Consider the following 18,298-nt stretch of genomic DNA (forward strand, 5'->3'; position numbering starts at 1 on the left):
GAGACTTGATATTTTTTTATACAAGTCTTTTACTTGCTTGGTTAGGGTCACACCAAGGTACTTTATATGTCTTTGACCAAATACAAAAATGCAGCAAAGATATCACCCACTATTACCAAGTAGGCTTCATCCCATATATGCAGAGGTGGTTCAATATATGGAAATCCATAAATGTGATCTACCATATTTAAAAAAAATGTAAGAAAAAAAGAAAAAAATATGATCTACTATTTAACAAATTGAATGAAAAAAGAACATATAATAATATCCTTCGATGCTGAAAAAGCATTTAAAGAAATCCAACATACATTCATGTTTAAATTATTGGACATATCTTCCAGGGAACTCCTACAGCTGAGAAACAACTTCAGCAAAGGGGCTAAATATAAAATTAACTAAAAAAAAAATCAGTAGTCCTCCTGTATACAAAAGACAAAAGGACTGAGAAAGAAATTAGGGAAAAAATATATTATCTAACAAGGCCATACCTCCAAATATTCCCAAACATTTCCTAATTGGGGACTACAGATATCCTGAGATTTTGTCATTCAAGACAATGATTAAAGTCCTAGAAGCTTACAAGGACTAAAGACAGGAGTGACAATTACCTTCAGAGAAAATGTAGAATATTTCCATAATGGAGTATTATTCTGCTATGAAAATTACATCAAGATATTTTCAGAAAAATAGATGGAACCAGGAAAAAATCACCCTGGGTTAAGTAACTAAAATACAGAAAGACATATATATTATGTATTCATTTATTGGGAGTTCTCCTAGTAGTGGGGGATAAAGTTCCAATTGGCCATCGATTGTAACCAACCCAGTCTACCACTAGGGGAAGTGGATGGAATTTAATTGAGTTGAAGGGCCAGGGTATCCTATGGAAAATTTCAAGTTGCTCTCTACCCTCAACTGATAGATCAGTGCCATGTCTTGGTTCCACAGAGATGCTTCCTTCTCCATCAAATGGGATTGCATACAGAGATCCACAGTCTAATATTATGCAAAAAGAGACCTTAGAACACACAGTTGTAAATTGGATTTCCCTCTTAAATTCCCCCTCTCCTCACAGCTCTGGAAAGCCTGCAGGACAGGAGGCTTGAAGAGTGTCATAAGTAGAGGGAATTGAGGACACAAAGAGAACAATGCCCTGAGCATCACGCTGCAGAGGAAAATGATGCATCCAGCATTGGTGAGTCCTGATAGAAAGGGGAGGAGGACCTCCCCTATCAGGTAACTAGAGAAAGGTCATAGAGATAGAAGAAGGAGGCTGTGAGGGACTGGAAGATGAAGAGGGAGGGGATAGCAATGGGGATACAAAGTGAACAAGTCATAATAAATAAATACATAAGAGAAACTGATCAAGGTTATGATATATAGAGCTCTTCAGGACTGATGGCTTCTTTTTGGGAGTGGTACCAGCGTGCAGCAAATATGATCTCAGTTTTATTTAAGGGACTTTCACTGAGACTCTGATCATGTTGCAGTGAGTATATGAACAACACACACTTGAATTGATATAATTAAAAAAAAATTAGTGTGACACCTGGGTAGGAATTTGAACCTAGGAGCAATAGAAAAGTAGTATAATGCATATTATATGAAATTCCCACATAAGCAGTGAAAATAATATGTTGACAACTTACAAAATGACACTTAACATGGAGAAAAGATTTCACTAAAGGAGAGCAGAGTTTGACTTTGTAAGGTATGCTTTCCAGAAATTTGTTATGTAGCAGAGAACCCTTGCCATGAACTAGTCATTACCCAGCTACTTTAGACCCCCAGGGCTCAGGTGGCACCTCTGAAGAAGCAGTCCTGACACCAAAATTATGTTTAGATGGTTTGTTTGGAATACCACAGCAGAAAACACAGCTGATCTTTGTTCTAGGCATATCACAAGGACCCATTTCTCTGTCCTCAAGGATCACTTTTAAATGTAAACCCCAGGACCAGTAGGGTTCCTCACTGACGACTGAGAAGGACACAGCTGCACATCCAGCCAGGTCAGTGAAGGCAAACCTGCTTATAGAGGTGTGCCAACAAAAGTGTGAAACAGTACAAGCTGTCAAAGAGTTTGTTGCCCTTCAGTTCTCCATTTACACACACAGAACTTTTTGTGTTTCGGCCTAACCAATCACATGAATTATCTCTCTTCCTTCTTTTTTCCCTGCACTTAAAGAATACACCAGGGAACACTTGACAGTGCTGACTATTACATTAATAAGAATGTGAAGGTACATTTAGTGAGTATGCCAGTAACTGCTCAGTTCAAAGTCACAACCTAGGGAATTTCAGGTCCAAGGCCACAGTTGGAGACCACCTTGTCATTGGATACATTCCCCTTTGAAGCTTTCTTATTTACAAAGCTGTCCAACTAAATAAACATTTAAGTTTCATTTCCTATCTGACATTGTCACAGGTAAACAGGAGTAAAGGTGTGGGATCTGGATAAAGGGATGAGATAAAAGCTTGTTGATTTCACAAGAAAAAATCACATGTGCACAGAATCAGAGATACTTGAGAGTGAGGAAAGTTTGTTTATTCATCTCCATGGAATATTCAAGATTCTCTCAGGTGCTGATTGCCTGAGAGGAAGAATGATGTCATGAAACAGGTGAAAGCAAGTAAGAATTTCAGGAGTCAGCTATTAAAAGGGCCAAGTGGACAGCCTGCTTGAGAAAGGCTGAGAAGCCCTACATGCCTCAATCTGGGCAGCTGAAAGGACACAACCAAGAGATGACAGTTCCAGTGTCCAAGACTCTTAGTTCAGGAAAACATATTTCTTTCAAGTGTTCATTAATAATGTCATGTGTCCTTGATATGTGTGCTTCACATTTTCACTGATGCCATTATTATTTGTTAAGTGAACAGATATGTCCTCTTTCAGTTAATTACTTACTGTGAAAACACTCCCTTCTCCAGCAAATCTTTAAAAGAAAAGCATATAATTGGGACTTTGCTGATATTTTTACAGAGCACATCCAGAACAGCAAGTCAGTAAGCAGTCATCTTGTTTTAGTCCTTCAGCAGAACTTAGAGCTTTTCATGCTGAACCACAAGAGGAGGGAAGAGTGAGGGAGACAGAGATAGACAAAAAGAGAAAGTGCTAGAGAGATATACTCAGAAATAGAGAGACCTAGACCAACAGAAACAAAGATATGAAGTGACCTATTAAGAGAGACCGATTTTGTCAAATGCTTTTTCAGCATCTAAGGAGATTATTATGTGTTTTTTTTCTTTCAGTTTGTTAATGAGGTGGATCACATTGGTGGATTGCTGTTTATCGAACCACCCCTGCATACCTGGGGTGAAGCCTACTTGGGCATAGTGGATGATATCTTTGATGTGATCTTGTATTCGGTTTGCAAGTATTTTAAGTATTTTTGCATCACTGTTCATTAGGGAGATTGTCCTGAAATTCTCTTTCTTTGTTGGGTCTTTGTGAAGGTTAGGTACCAAGGTGATTGTGGCTTCATAAAATGAGTTTGGTAATGTTCCTTCTGTTTCTATTTTGTGGAGTAGTTTGAAGAGAACTAGAGTTAGCACTTCTTTGAAGGTCTGATAGAATTCTGTAATGAAACCATCTGGTCCTGGGCTTTTTTTGGATGGGAGACTTCTGAGGACTGCTTCTATTTCCTTGCAGGATATAGGATGATTTAAAAAGAGAGAGAGAGAGAGAGAGAGAGAGAGAGAGAGAGAGAGAGAGACTTCATTTTAAATGGTCCCTTTCATTAGCATATCAACCTCAAAAGCATACCCTCCTGTAATATAACTCCAATAGGAATTATATTATCTAACAAGGTCATTCATCCCTAACCTCACTGGGTATTCCACATGTAAACAGATGAGCAACAAAGGGACATACAATTCAAGTCAACAAGAAGTGGAAGATGATGGGGAGACTTTTAGGATTAAAGAATATAGTTATATTTATAGTTTCTCATTCAATACAATGATTACAGTCCCAGCAACTTTCAAAGAATAAAGAACAAGATTGACAATCTCCTTTGAGGAAAATGTGAAATGTTTCCATAATGGAGTATTATTCAGCTAAGAAAATGTTATCATGGTATTATCATGGTTCTATCATGGATAGAACCACAAAAAATCATCCTGGGTGAAGTAACTAAAAATGGAGAATGAAAATTATGGTATGTAGTCAGTTATTAGGAGTTTCCTAATAGGGGGGAAAAATATTCAAACAGGCCATCTATTGTCACCAAACAAATGTATCACTAGGGAGGTTGGGGGACAGTTAATTGAGTTGTTAGACCAGAGCATCCTAAGTAAATTCAACCAACCCAAACAATTTTATTAAAATATGCTGTTGTCTGCCCTCAACTGATAGATCAGTGCCATGATCTTTTATCCACAGTTATACTTCCTTCTGCATCAAATGGGATTGCATATAGAGACACACAGTCCCATATTGTGCAGAAAGAGAATTTAAAACACCCAGTACTAAACTGGATTTCCCTATGAAATTCTACCTTCCATCAGTTCTCTGCTAAGCCTGCAGGAGAGGAGGCAGGTAGTGTGTCATAAGTAGAGGGAACTGAGGACACAAGGAGAACAATGCCTTGAGAATCAGGCCACAGTGGAAGATAAAGGAGAGAGCCTAGTTGAGACCTGATAAGCAAGGGTCAGATAGAAGGGGTCATTATAACTCACCTATAATGTAACTAGAGAACTGTAATAGAGGTAGAAGAAGTGATGGAGGTTGGACAGGAATGAGAAGAGAGAGTAGGCAGCAGAGGGAATACAATCACAATAAATAAATACATAAGAAAAACTGTGATGAAGGTGATGAAGAACAGAGATCCTCAGGACGGATGGCTTCTTTTTGGGGGGTTGTTGCCAGGGTGTGGCAATGATGAACTCAGTTTTCTTTAAGAGACTTGTCAATGAGACTCTGATCATGCTTCAATGAATATATGAACAACACATACTTCAACTGATGAATTTTAAAGAAAAAATATTTTAGTGTGACACATGGGTAGGAATTTGAACCAGGGATCAGTGAAAAAGGAGTGTAATGTATAATATATGAAATTCCACATAAGCAATAAAAGAATATGTTGACAACTTTTATAATGACTTCTAACATGGAGAAAAGATTCCGCTAAAGGAGGGCAGAGTTTCACTGTGTAATGCATGCTGTCCAGAAACTCATTATGTAGCACAGAAACCTTGCCATGAACTAGCTGTTACCCTGCTACATCAGGCCCCATGAGCTCTGGTAGCACCTCTGAACAAGCAGTCCTGGCTTTTAGAGGGGTTGTCAGGAGGACCACAGCAGGAAACAGTTGTTCTTGAATCTTAGGACATATTTCTCCATCCTGAATGCCTAGTTTTAACTGCAAACCCAAGGACCAGGAAGATTGCTCACTGATCAAGGAGTAGGAAACAGATGCCAAACTAGACAGGTCAGGCAAGGTAACCCTGATATAGAGGGTTGACAACCCTAGTGTTGACAGCCCCAGCTGTCATAGAGTTAATTACTTCACGTTTCTCCTTTTATACTCACACATCCTTTTCTGTTTCAGCCAAACCAGTGCATGAAATGTCTGGATTCCTACTGCTGCTCTTAAAGCCTCAATACAGTAGGCCATGACAACCTATTATATCAATAAGAATGTGAAGATACATTTAGTGAGTACTTGAGTACTCAGTTCAAAGTCACAACCTACGAAATTTCAGATCCAAGACTACATTATGAAACCACCATGTCATTCAGAACAGTTCCAGTGTCCGAGACTCTTAGTTCAGGAAAAGTGTCACATATTTCTTTCAAGTGGTCATTAGAAAAATCATATGTCTTTAATGTGTGACATTCACATTATCACAGAATCCATTAGTTTTTTTAAATGCACAAATATGTCTTTTATCATAGAAATATTTACTGGGAAAATGTTCCCTGACAAAGGCAACTCTTTGAACAAAAAGGGTTTAATTGGGACCTTGCTTATATTTTTACAAAGACCATCCATGATGTCATGTCAGCAAGCATTCATCATGTTGTAGTCTTTCAGTAGAACTGAGAACTTTTTATACTATACCACAAGCAGCAGACAGAGAGAGGGAGACAGAGAGTGAAAGAGAGAAAGGGCTAGAGAGACAGATTGAGAAATAGAACAGGACCAACAAAAACAAAGATACAGAGTGACAGAGACAGAGAGACAGAGAATACATTCTTTCTGGTCACTTTCATTGGCATATCAGCTTCGAAGCACACCCTCCTATATTATCACTTCCAAAGGAATTATATTAATGAACAAGGTAATACCTCCTAAACCTTCACAGACCTTTCTTCACTGGGATTAAACATGTAAATAGATAAGCTTCCAGGGGACATTGCAATTCAAATCACCAGGAAGTAGAAGAAGATGTAAGACTTGTAGGCTAAAAGAAAATAGTTAACCTGATAGTTTGTCATTCAATACAATGTTTAAAGACACAATTACTTCCAAGGTCTGAAAACCAGGACTGAAAATCTACTTTGGGGAAAATGTGGAATATTTCCATAATGAAGTGTTATTCAACTAAGAAATGACATCATGATATTTTCAGGCAAATGGATGAAACCAGGGAAAATCATCCTGTGTGAAATAATTGAGTGGTTGGGCCAGGGTATCCTATGAGAATTGTGAAGTAATTCAAGCTGTTGTTATTAAAATATGTTGTTATTTCTCCTTAAATGATAGATAAATTGACAACTTTACAATGACTTTTACATGGAGAAAAGATTACGCTAAAGGTGGGCAGAATTTCCCTGTGTAAGGCATGCTTTCCAGGAACTCATTATATAGTAGAGAATCCTAACCATGAACTAGTGGCTACCCAGCTACTTCAGACAACATTAGCTCAGTGGCACTTCTGAACAAGCAGTCCTGGCACTAACATTATGTTTGCATGGTTGCCCACAGGCCAACATCAAGAAACAATTCTGCTCTTGTGTCCTAGACATATAATGCAGACCCATTTCTCTATTCTAAATAACCAGTTTAAATTGTTAACCCCAGGACCAGGAGGATTTATCAACGAACAGTGAGTAGGACACAGCTGCTGATCCAGCCATGTCAGCCAAGGCAACCATGCTCCTAGTGGGTTGGCAACACTAGTGTAGAATAGCACAAGATGTCTAAGGGATAATTGCCCCTCAGTTATCCTTTTACATACACAGATTTTTCTCTGTTTCAGCCAAACTCTTTTGAGGAATTGTCTGGTTTCCTTCTATTTTCCCTGCTTTTTAGGACTCAATACCACAGGGAACACTAGACCTTGCCAGTCAATTTATAAATAAGTATATGAAATTACATTGAGTGAGTACAGGAGTAATTGCTCAGTTCAAAGTCACAACCTAGGAGATTTCAGATTCAAGAGCACATTACAAGAATACCTTGTCATTTGGTACATTCCCCTTAAAATTCCATAGCACTTTGAAGCTTTCCTACTTAGGTAGCTGTCCAATTAAATAAACATTACAGTTTCATTTCTTCCCTGACATTGTCACAGAGGTAGAAGGAATAAAGTTGTAGGATCTGGATAAAGGGATAAGATAAAGGCTTGTTGGGTTTCAGAACAAAATGTCACCTGTGCACTGGATCAGAGATACTTGAAATTGAGGAAAGTTTCTTCACTCATGTCCATGGAAACCCCAAGATTCTCTCAGGTACTGATTGTCTGAGAGGCAGAATGATGTCATGAAACAGGGTAAAGCCAGTAAGTGTTTCAGGAGCCAGTTAATAAAAGGGCCAAGAGGGCAGTCTGCTTAAGAGAAAGGCTGAGAAGCCCTACATTCCTCAATCTGGGCAGCTGAAAGCACACAACCCAGAGATGTCAGTTCTTGTGTCCAAGACTCTTAGTTCAGGAGAAGAGTCACATATTTCTTTCAAGTGGTCATTAATAATGTCACGTGTCCTTGACATGTGAATTTCAAATTATCACAAATTCCATTATTATTTGTTAAAAGCACAGATATATCCTCAGTTGGTGAATTACTTAGTTGGAAAACACTCCTTGATAAAGGCAAATCTTTTAACACAAAGCGTTTAATTGGGACTTTTCTTATATTTTTACAGAGACCATCTAGGTACAGGTCTCAAAGCAGTCATCTTGTTGAAGTACTTCAGGAGAACTGATAGCATTTCATATAGTACCACAAGGGGCAGGCAGAGAGAGGATGACAGAGAGAGAAAGAGAAAAAGAAAAAGAAAGAGTTATAGAGTTAGATTGAGATTGAGAGACAAAGACCAATATAAACAAATATATAAAGTGACAGAGACTGAGAGACAGAGACTCCTTTCCCTCTGGTCACTTTTATTGGTATATCAAGCTCAAAGCACTTGCACCTATATTATAAATCCAACAGGAATTATATTATCTAACCAGGCCATACTTCTGAACACCTCCCAGACATTTCTTCACTGGGGACTCAACATGTAAATAGATGAGCTTCAAGGGGACATTGCAATTCAAAGCACCAGGAAGGGAAAGAAGGTGGAGGAAATTCTAGCTAATAGAACATACATATCCTGAACTATACAATTCAATTCAATGATTAAAATCACAGCAAATTCCAAAGTCTAAAGAACAGGACTGACAATTTCCTTTGTGGAAAATGTGGAATATTTCAATAACGGAATATTGTTCAGCTAAGAAAATGACATCATGTTATATTTAGACAAATGGATGGAACCAGGAGAAATCATCCTGTGTGAAGTAACTAAAATGCAGAAGGACAAATATGGTATGTGTTCACTTCTTTGGAAGTCTCCAAATAGTGAGTGATAAAGTTTCAATAGGCCATCTATTGTAACAAAAGTATTCTTCCACTAGTGGAATTGGGTAGCATTTAATTAATTGATTGGGCCAGGCCATCCTACAGAAATTTTCAAGCAACTCAGGCTGTTGTTATTAAAATAGGTTCCCCTTTGCCCTCAAATGATCGATCACTGTCATGTTCTTGCATCCAAAGAGATGCTTCCTTCTGCATTAAATGGAATTGCATATGGAGACCTACAGTCTTATATAATGGTGAGAGAGACCTTAACATACCCTGCTCTAAATAGTATTTCCCTTTGAATTTCTCCCTCCCCTCAGAGCTCTGGGAAGCTTTCAGGAGAGCAGGCAGTAAGAATGTCATAAGTAGAGGGAATTGAGGACACAGGAAAACAATACCCTGAGAATCAGGCCGCAGATAAAGATGATGAAGCCACCCTTGCTGATACCTAATTTACTAGGGTCAGATTGAAGGTGGAGGAAGACATTCCTTATCAGGGATCTGGAGATAGAGCATAAGGGGTAAAACAAGGATGGTGGCTGGAAGCAGAAGAGGGGAAGTAGCAGAGGAGATACAAAGTAAACAAATTGTAATAAATAAACTCATAAGAAATCAAGGCAATGAAGTATAGAGCTCTTCAGGACTGATGGATTCTTCTTGGGGGTGATGTCATGGTGTGGCAAGGATGAACTCACTTTTCTTTACGGCGCTTGGCACTGAGACTCTGATAATGTTCCAATGAGTAAATGAAAAACACATTTTAAAATTGATTTATTTTAAAGAAAAAAAAATTAGTGTGACACATCGGTAGGAATTTGAACCTGGGAGCACTGGAAAAGGAGTGCTCCCAGGTTAAAAAAAAAGAGTAGTATAACACTCCCACATAATCAATAAAAATAGTATGTTGACACCTTTTACAAGGACTTTTAATATACAGAAAACGTTCCACTAAAGGAGCACAGTTTTACTTTGTAAGGCATTCTTTCCAGGAATTCATTATGTAGCAGAGATCCTAGCCATGAACTAATGCTTACCCACTACTTCAGGTAGCACAGGTACCCATGAAGTAAAGGTTATCCATTTACCTCAGACCCCATGAGCTCTTTGGCACCTCTGAACAAACATTCCTGGCACTAACACTACATTTAGAGGGTTTTTATGGAAGACCTCAGAAGAAAAACAGCTGTTATTTTGACCTAGGCATAAAACAGGGACCCATTTCTCTGTCCTGAAGGCCCAGAGTTAACCTCAGGTTCAGGAGGGTTCCTCAGTGGTAACTGAGTAGGAAATAGTTGCCTATCTAGCTATGTCAGCCAAGGCAACCATGCTCATAGGGATTGGTAAAACTAGTGTGGAACAGAACCAGCTGTCTAATAGTTACTTGCCCCACAGTTCTTTTACATTCACCAATCATTCTCTGTTTCAGCCACACCAGTCCCAGGAATTGTCTGGTTTCCTTCTTTTTCTGTTCCTAAAGACTCAATAGCCCAGGGAACCACAGACCCTGCCAGGCTATTATATCAATAAGAATGTGAAGTTACATTTAGTGAGTATGCCAGTAACTGCTCAGTTCACAGTCACAACCTAGGAAATTTCATAACCAAGGCCACAGTAGGAGACTACGTTGTCATTCAGTACATTAATCCCACATCACTTTGAAGCTTCCCTACTTTGGAAGCTTTCCAATTAAATAAACATTAAAGTTTCATTTACTACCTGAGACAGTCACACAGGTAAACAGGAGTAAAGGTATGGGATCTTTACTCACACAAATGGACATATGGATGATATAAAGGCTTGTTGGATTTCCCAAGAAAATGTCACATGTACACAGGATCAGAGAAAGTAGACAGTGAGGATTTATTTTTTTCAACTCATCTTCATGGAAACCCCAAGATTCTCTAAGGCCTGAATCCTTGAGAGGAAGAATGATGTAATGAAACATGTTAAAGCCAGTAAGTGGTTCAGGAACCAGTTGTTAATGGGGCCAAGTGAACAGACTCCTTGAGAGGAAGGCTGAGCAGCTCTACTTACCTCTGGGCAGCTGAAAGCACAAAACCCAGAGATGAAAGATTCTAAGTCTCTTAGTTCAGGAAAGTGTCACATATTTATTTCAAGTGGTCATTTATAAAGTCACGTGACCTTGACTTGTGAGTTTCACTATGTCAGAGATTCCATTGTCATTTGTTAAATGCACAGATATATCCTAAGTCAGTGAATTACTTACTGTGAAAATGCCCTTGACAAAGGCAAATCTTTGAACAAAAAGCATTTAATTGGGATCTTGCTTATGTTTTTTACAGAGACCATCTAGGATGTCACAGAGCAACATTCATCTTGTTATGGCACTTCAGCAAAAATGAGAGCTTTTCACACAGAACCACAAGGGACAGGCAGAGAGTGAGTGTCAGAGAGAGACAGAGAGAGAAAGAGCTAAAGATACAGATTCAGAAATAGAGAGACCTACACCAACAAAAACAAAGATAAAATGTGACAATGACCGAGAGACAGAGACTCCATTCTATGGTCACTTTCATGGCCTCAAGGCACACCCTCTCATAAGGTAACTGCAAAGGAATTATAATATTTTATATTTATTTTTAATTAATTACACTTTATTCACTTTGTATCCCCAAATAACTTCCTCACCCTCTCAATCTCACCTTCATTCTCCCTTATGCACCATGCTGCTCCCCAAGAAAATTGATATGGAAGATCTTCTTCTCCTTCCTTCTGATGCTAGTCTTCAAATCTCAACAGGAGTGACTGCATTTTGTTTCTCTGTGGCTTGGTAAGGCTTATGCCCCATCAGGGTGAGGTGATCAAAGAGCAGGCTAATCAATTCATGTCAGAGGCAGTCCCTGTGCCCATTACTATAGAAACCCCTTGGACACTGAACTTCCATGAACTACATCTGTGCAGGGGTTCTACGTAATCTACATGCATGGTATTTGTTTGGAATATGAGTCTCAGGAAAGACCCCTTTGCTATATATTATTTTGTTCTTTTGCTCTCCTTGTGGAGCTCCTTTACTCTCCAGATCTTATTATTTCCTACTTCATTAGATTCTTTCAATGTGCTTTGCCCTTGAGTTGGCCTTAAGTTTCAGCATCTGTTTTGATAGTCTGTAGGGCAGAGCCTTTCAGAGGCCCTATGGGAAAGGCTTCTAACTTATTCCCTGTTTTCTCTTCCTTCTAATATCCATCCTTTTTGCCTTTAGGGATGGGGATTGAGTATTTTGGCCACAGACCTCCCTCTTGATTAGTTTCATTATGTATACAGATTTTAGTATGTTTATCTTATATGTCTGTGAGTATACACCATGTGTGTCATTCTGCTTCTGGAATAGCTCACTCTGATTGACCTTTTTCAGTTGCCACCATTTCCCTGAAAATGTCATGATTTCCTTGTTTTTTATTGCTGACTAATACATCATTGTATAGATGTACAACAACTTCTGTATATATATTTCAGTTGGGGTTGGGGTGCATCTCGGTTGTTTCTAGCTTCTGGCTATTGCAAATAAAGCTGCTAAAAACATGGTTGAGCAAATGTCTTTAATGTGTTCTTGAGCCTCTTTTGGATATATGCCTAGGAGTGGTATGGCTGGATCTTGAGGAAGCGCTATTCCTAGTTGTCTGAAAAAGATCCAGATTGATTTCAAGGGTGAGTTTAAAACTTTACATTCCCACCAGCTGTAGAGAAGGGTTCCCCTTTCTCCACAACTTCTCCAGCATGTCTTGTCAGTTGAGTTTTTGATGTTGGCAATTCTGATGGCTGTAAGGTGAAATGTCAGGGTCGTTATGATTTGCATTTCTAATGCTATTGGCTAATGAAGTTGAGCATTTCTTTAAGTGTTTCTCTGCCAATTGATATTGCTCTATTGAGAATTTTCTGTTTACATCTGTTCCCCATTTTTTAATTTGATTACTTGATTTGTTGCTTTTCAACTTCCTTAGTTCTTATATATACTGGATATTAGCCCTCTGTCACATAGAAGTTTGGTGAATTTTTTTTTGTTTTTTTGTTTTTTCCCAATCTGTAGGCATTTGTTTTGTTTTGTTGATAGTTTCCTTTGCTTTACAGAAGCTTTTCAGTTTCATGAGGTCCCATTCATTGCTTGGTGCTCTTAGAGCCTGTGCTGTTGGTGTTCTGTTCAGGAAGTTGTCTCCTGTGCCAATGAGTTCAAGGTTCTTCCCTACTTTTACTTCTAAACAATTTAATGTGTCTAGCTTTAAGTTGAGGTCTTTTATCCACTTGACTTTACAAGCTGATAAGTATGGATTTATTTGCATTTTTTTAAATGTACACATCCAGTTAGAACAACACTAGTTGTTGAAGATGCTATCTTTGTTTTCATTTATGGTTTTGGCATCTTTGTCAAAACTCAGGTGTCCTGAAGTGCATGGGTTTATTTCTGTTTCTTCCATTTGGGTCTGTTTATCCACCATTCTGTTTCTGTGCCAGTACCATGCAGTTTTTATTACTGTGGCTCTATAATACAGTTTGAAATCAGGGATGGAGATACCTCTAGAAGATCTTTTATTGGAAAGGGTTGTTTTAGCAATTCTGGGTTTCTTGTTGTTCCATATGAAGCTGAGAATTTTTCTTTTAAGGTCTGTAAAGAATTATGTCAGTAATTTGATGGGAATTGCAATGAATCTGTTGATTTTTTTGGTAAGATGTCTACTTTTAAAATGTTAAGCCTGCCAAGCCATGAGCATAGGAGATCTTTCCATCTGCTGATATCTTCTTCTAATTCTTTCTTCAGAGACTTGAAATATTTTTCATACAAGTCTTTGACTCCCTTGGTTACTTTATGTCTTTGATCAAATACAAGAACACATAAGAGATAGCATCCGCTATGACAAAGTAGGATACATTCCAGGTATGCAGGGGTGGTTCAATATATGGGAATCAATCAATGTGATCCACCATATTAAGAAAAAGAAATAATAAAAACCCCACAAGATAATCTCCTTAGATGGTGAAAAAGCATTTGACAAAATCCAACATCCTTTCATGTTTAAAGTTTGGAGAGATCAGGGATACAAGCACACACCTAAATATAGTAAAGGCAATATTATAGAAAGCCTATAGTCAACATTAAACCAAACAGAGAGAAACTTATAGCAATCCCACTGAAATCAGGGACAAGGCAAGGCTGCCCACTCTCTCCATATCTCTTTATCATAAGTCTGGACGTCCTTGCTAAAGTAATAAGACAACTGAAGTAGATCGAGGCGATACAAATCAGAAAAGGAAAAAGTCAAAGTATCACTGCTTGGAGATTTAATACTTAGTTACTTCAAAAATTCTACCAGGGAATTCCTACAGCTCATAAACACCTTCAACAAAATAGCTAGATAAAAAAATAATGCAATTATATCAGGAGCCCATCTGTATACAAAAGATAAAAGGGCTGAGAAAGAAATTAGGGAAATAAAATGAATTATATTATCTAACAAGGCCATACCTCTTAACACTAACCAGACATTTCGTCATGGGGGCCCTACATGTAAATAGATGGCCTTAGAGGGGACATTGGAATTTAAATCACCAGAAGTAGAAAATGGAGTGACTTCTAGGCTAAAAGTACATTGTTATCCTGAAAGTTTGTCATTGAATACAATGATTAATGTCCTAGCAAATTCCAAAGACTAACAATCAGGACTGACAATCTCCTTTGGGGAAAATGTAGAATGTTTCCATAACAGAATATTATTCAGCTAAGAAAATGACAACGTAATATTTTCAGGCAAATGGATGGAACCAGGAAAAAACATCCTGTGTGAAATAACTAAAATGCAGAAAGACAAATATAGTATGTGTTTACTTACTGTGAGGTCTCCTAATAGTGGGGGATAAATTTCCAATAGGCCACAAACATCATCAGAGATACTGGACACTGAGGAATGATTGTTTACTCATCTCCATGGAAACCTCAAGATTTTTTCAGGTGCTGAATGGCTGGAGGTTGAATGATGTCATGGTAAAGGTGAAAGCCAGAAAGAGTTTCAGGAGCCAGTTATTAAAAAGGCCAAGTGGACAGCCTGCTCGAGAGAAAGGCTGAGCAGCCCTACATGCCTCAGTCTTGGTAGGTGAAAGCACTCAACCCAGAGATGACAGTTCCTGTGTCCAAGACTCTTAGTTCAGGAAAACTGTCACATTATTTTTGGAGTGGTCATTAATAAAATCACATAACTTTAACATTATCACTGATTCCATTATGATATGTCTTCAGTCAGTGAATCACTTACTGTTTAAATGCTCCCTGACCAAGGCAAATCTCTGAACAATAAACGATTAACTAGGACCTTGCTTATGTTTTTACAGAGACCATCAGGATGCCATGTTAGCAAGCAGTCAACTTATTGTAGTCCTTCAACAGAACAGAGAGCTTTTCATAATGAACCACAAGTAGCATTCACAGAGGGAGGGTACAGAGAAAGATAGATCTAGAAAGAGCTAGAGAAACAGATTAAGAAATAGAGAGACTAAGACCAACAAAAACAAAGATATAAAAGGACAGAGACTGAGAGACAGAGATTCCATTCTGTCTGGTCACTTTCATTGGCATATCAACCTCAAAGCACACCTCCTCTAGTATAAATCCAAAAGGAATTATATATTTTTAAAATGTTTATTAATTACTCTTTATTCACTTTTCATCCCCTTCAAAAAACCCACTCCTCCCCTCCCAATCCCACCTTCTATCCCCTTTCTCCATGCATGACCTTCCCCAAGTCCACTGATATGGGAGTTCTTCTCTTTCTTTCTGATGCTAGAATATTTATCTCATCAGGAGAGGCTGCATTTTCTTCCTCTGTGCTGCTCCCCCAACAGGGTGAGGCAATCATAGAATAGGACAATCTGTTCATGTCAGAGGCAGTCCCTGTTCCCATTACTTTTGAACCATCTAGGGCACTGGACTGCCATGGGCTACATCCGTGCAGGGGTTCTAGGTTATCTCCATGTATGGTAGGTACTTGGTTGGAATATGAGGAAAGACCCCTGTACTCAGATTTATTTATTTATTTTTTTGGTTCTCTTGTTATCATTGCGGAGTTCCTGTCCTCTCCACATCTTACTATTTCCCACTTCTTTCATTTGATTCCATGTACTTTGCTCAAAAGCTGGCTATAAGTCTTAGCATTTGCTTTGATATTCTGCAGGGCAGAGGCTTTCACACATCCTTTTGGAAAATTTCCAAACAAGGCTTCCCTGTTTTCTCCTTCTTCTGATGTTCATCCTCTTTGTCTTTCAGGATCAGGATTGAGCATTATTTTAGGCAGAGTCCTCCCTGTTCTTAAGTGTAAAGATTTTAGTAGGTTTATCTTATATTATGTCTTTTAGTGAGTATATATCGTGTCTTTTTGTGTCTTTTTGCTTCTGGAATTGCTCGGTCAGGGTGATCGTTTCTAGTTCCCACCATTTAATTGCCTATTATATCAATAAGAATGTGAAGGTATTATATATCTGTTATATTGTATGTCTGTTAGTAAGTATATACTGTGTGTTTTTCTGCTTCTGGATCAAATTAGGATGACCTTTCCTAGTTCCCACCATTTACGAGCCTATTATATCAATAGGAACATGAAAGTACATTTACATAGTATTGCAATCAACACTCAGTTCAAAGTCAGAACCTAGGAAATTTCAAATCCAAAACCACAGAATGAGACCCCCTTGTCATTTTATATGTCGCCTTAATTCTATATCACTTTGAGGCTTCCCTACTTACCAAGTTTTCCAATTAAATAAACATTAAATATTCATTCCTTACCTGATATTATCACATAGGTAACCAGTAGTTAAGGTGTGGAATCTGCATAAAGAGCTGAGGTAAAGTCTTGTTGGGTTTCAGAAGAAAATGTCAAGAGTTCACAGGATCAGAGATCAAGGACACTGAAGAAAGTTGGTTTGCTCATCTCCATGGAAGCATCAAGAATCTCTCAGCTTATTGATTGGCTGAGATTGAGAATGATGTCATGAAACAGGTGAAAGCCAGCAAGAGTTTTAGGAGCCATTTATTAAAAGGTCCAAGTGGACAGCCTTCTTGAGAGAAAGTCTGAGCAGCCCTACATGCCTCAAACTGGACAGCTTACAACACATATACCAGAGATGACAGTTCCTATGTCCAAGACCCCTAGTTCAAGAAAAGTGTCATGTTTTCTTTTCAAGTGGTTATTAATAAAGCCACATGTCCTTGACATATGAGTTTCACATTATCACTGATTCCATTATTACTGGTTAAATTCACAGATATGTCCTCAGCCAGTTAATTTCTTCCTGGGAAAATGCTCCTTGACTAAGGCAAATCTTTGAATAAAAAAATTTTAATAGGGACCTTGCTTATATTTTTACAGAGACCCTCCTGAATGTCACACCAGCAAGCAATCATCATGTTGTAGTCCTCCAAGAGAACTGAGAACTTTTCATACTGAAAAACAAGCAGCAGGCAAAAAAGGGAAATAGCTAGAGAGACAAAGAAAGAGAGAGACTGAGACTGATAGAAACAAAGATATAAAGTGACAGAGACCTAGAGACAGAGACTCCATTCTGTCTGGTCACTTTCATTGGCATATTACCCTCAAAGCACATCCTCATAACCCTTCTCAGACATTTCCTCACAGAGACTCAACATGTAAATAGATGAGCTTCAAGAAGACATTACAATTCACATCATCAGAAAGTGAAAGAAGATGGAGGTACTTCTTGGCGAAAAGAATATAGTTATCCTGAAAGTTTGTCATTCAATACAATGACTAAAGTAACAGCAATTTCCATTGACGAAAGACAATCTCCTTCAGGGAAAATGTGGAATATTTCTGTAATGGAGTATTATTCAGCTAAGAAATTGACATCATGATATTTTCAGGTAAATGGATGGAACCAGGAAAAATCATCCTTGGTGAACAAACTAAAATGCAGAATTGAGAATATAGTATGTATTCACTTATTAGGAGGCCTCCTAATATTGGGGTATAAAGTTTCAATGGGCCATCTCTTGTGACAAAACTAGTCTTCCACTAGGGAAATTGGATGGCAGTTTTTTTTTTTTTTTTTTTTTTTTTAATTCAGGGGCCAGGGTAACTTAAGGAAAATTTCAAGCAATCCAGGCTGTTATTATTAAAATACATTGCTCTCTGCCCTCAAGTGATAGTCAGTGCCATGCTCTTGCATCCAAAAAGATTCTTTCTTCTGCATCAAATATGATTGTATACAGAGACCCATAGTCCAATATTATGCAGAGAGAGAAACCTTTAAACACCCAGCTCTAAATGGTATTTCTTTATGAAATTCTCCCTCCCAGCAAATCTCTGGGAATCCTGCAGGAGAAAGGGCAGAAAGAGTATCATAGTCAGAGAATATTGAGGACAGAAGGAGAACTAAACGCTGAGATTCAGACTGCAGAGGAAGATGATGCAGCAGGCCATTATGACACCTGATAAAGAGGGCAGATAGAAGGGGGAGGAGGACCTCCACTCTCACAGAACTTTAGAATGG

This window comes from Meriones unguiculatus (genome assembly GCF_030254825.1).
Source record: "Meriones unguiculatus strain TT.TT164.6M chromosome Y unlocalized genomic scaffold, Bangor_MerUng_6.1 ChrY_unordered_Scaffold_23, whole genome shotgun sequence".
Classification (NCBI taxonomy): domain Eukaryota; kingdom Metazoa; phylum Chordata; class Mammalia; order Rodentia; family Muridae; genus Meriones; species Meriones unguiculatus.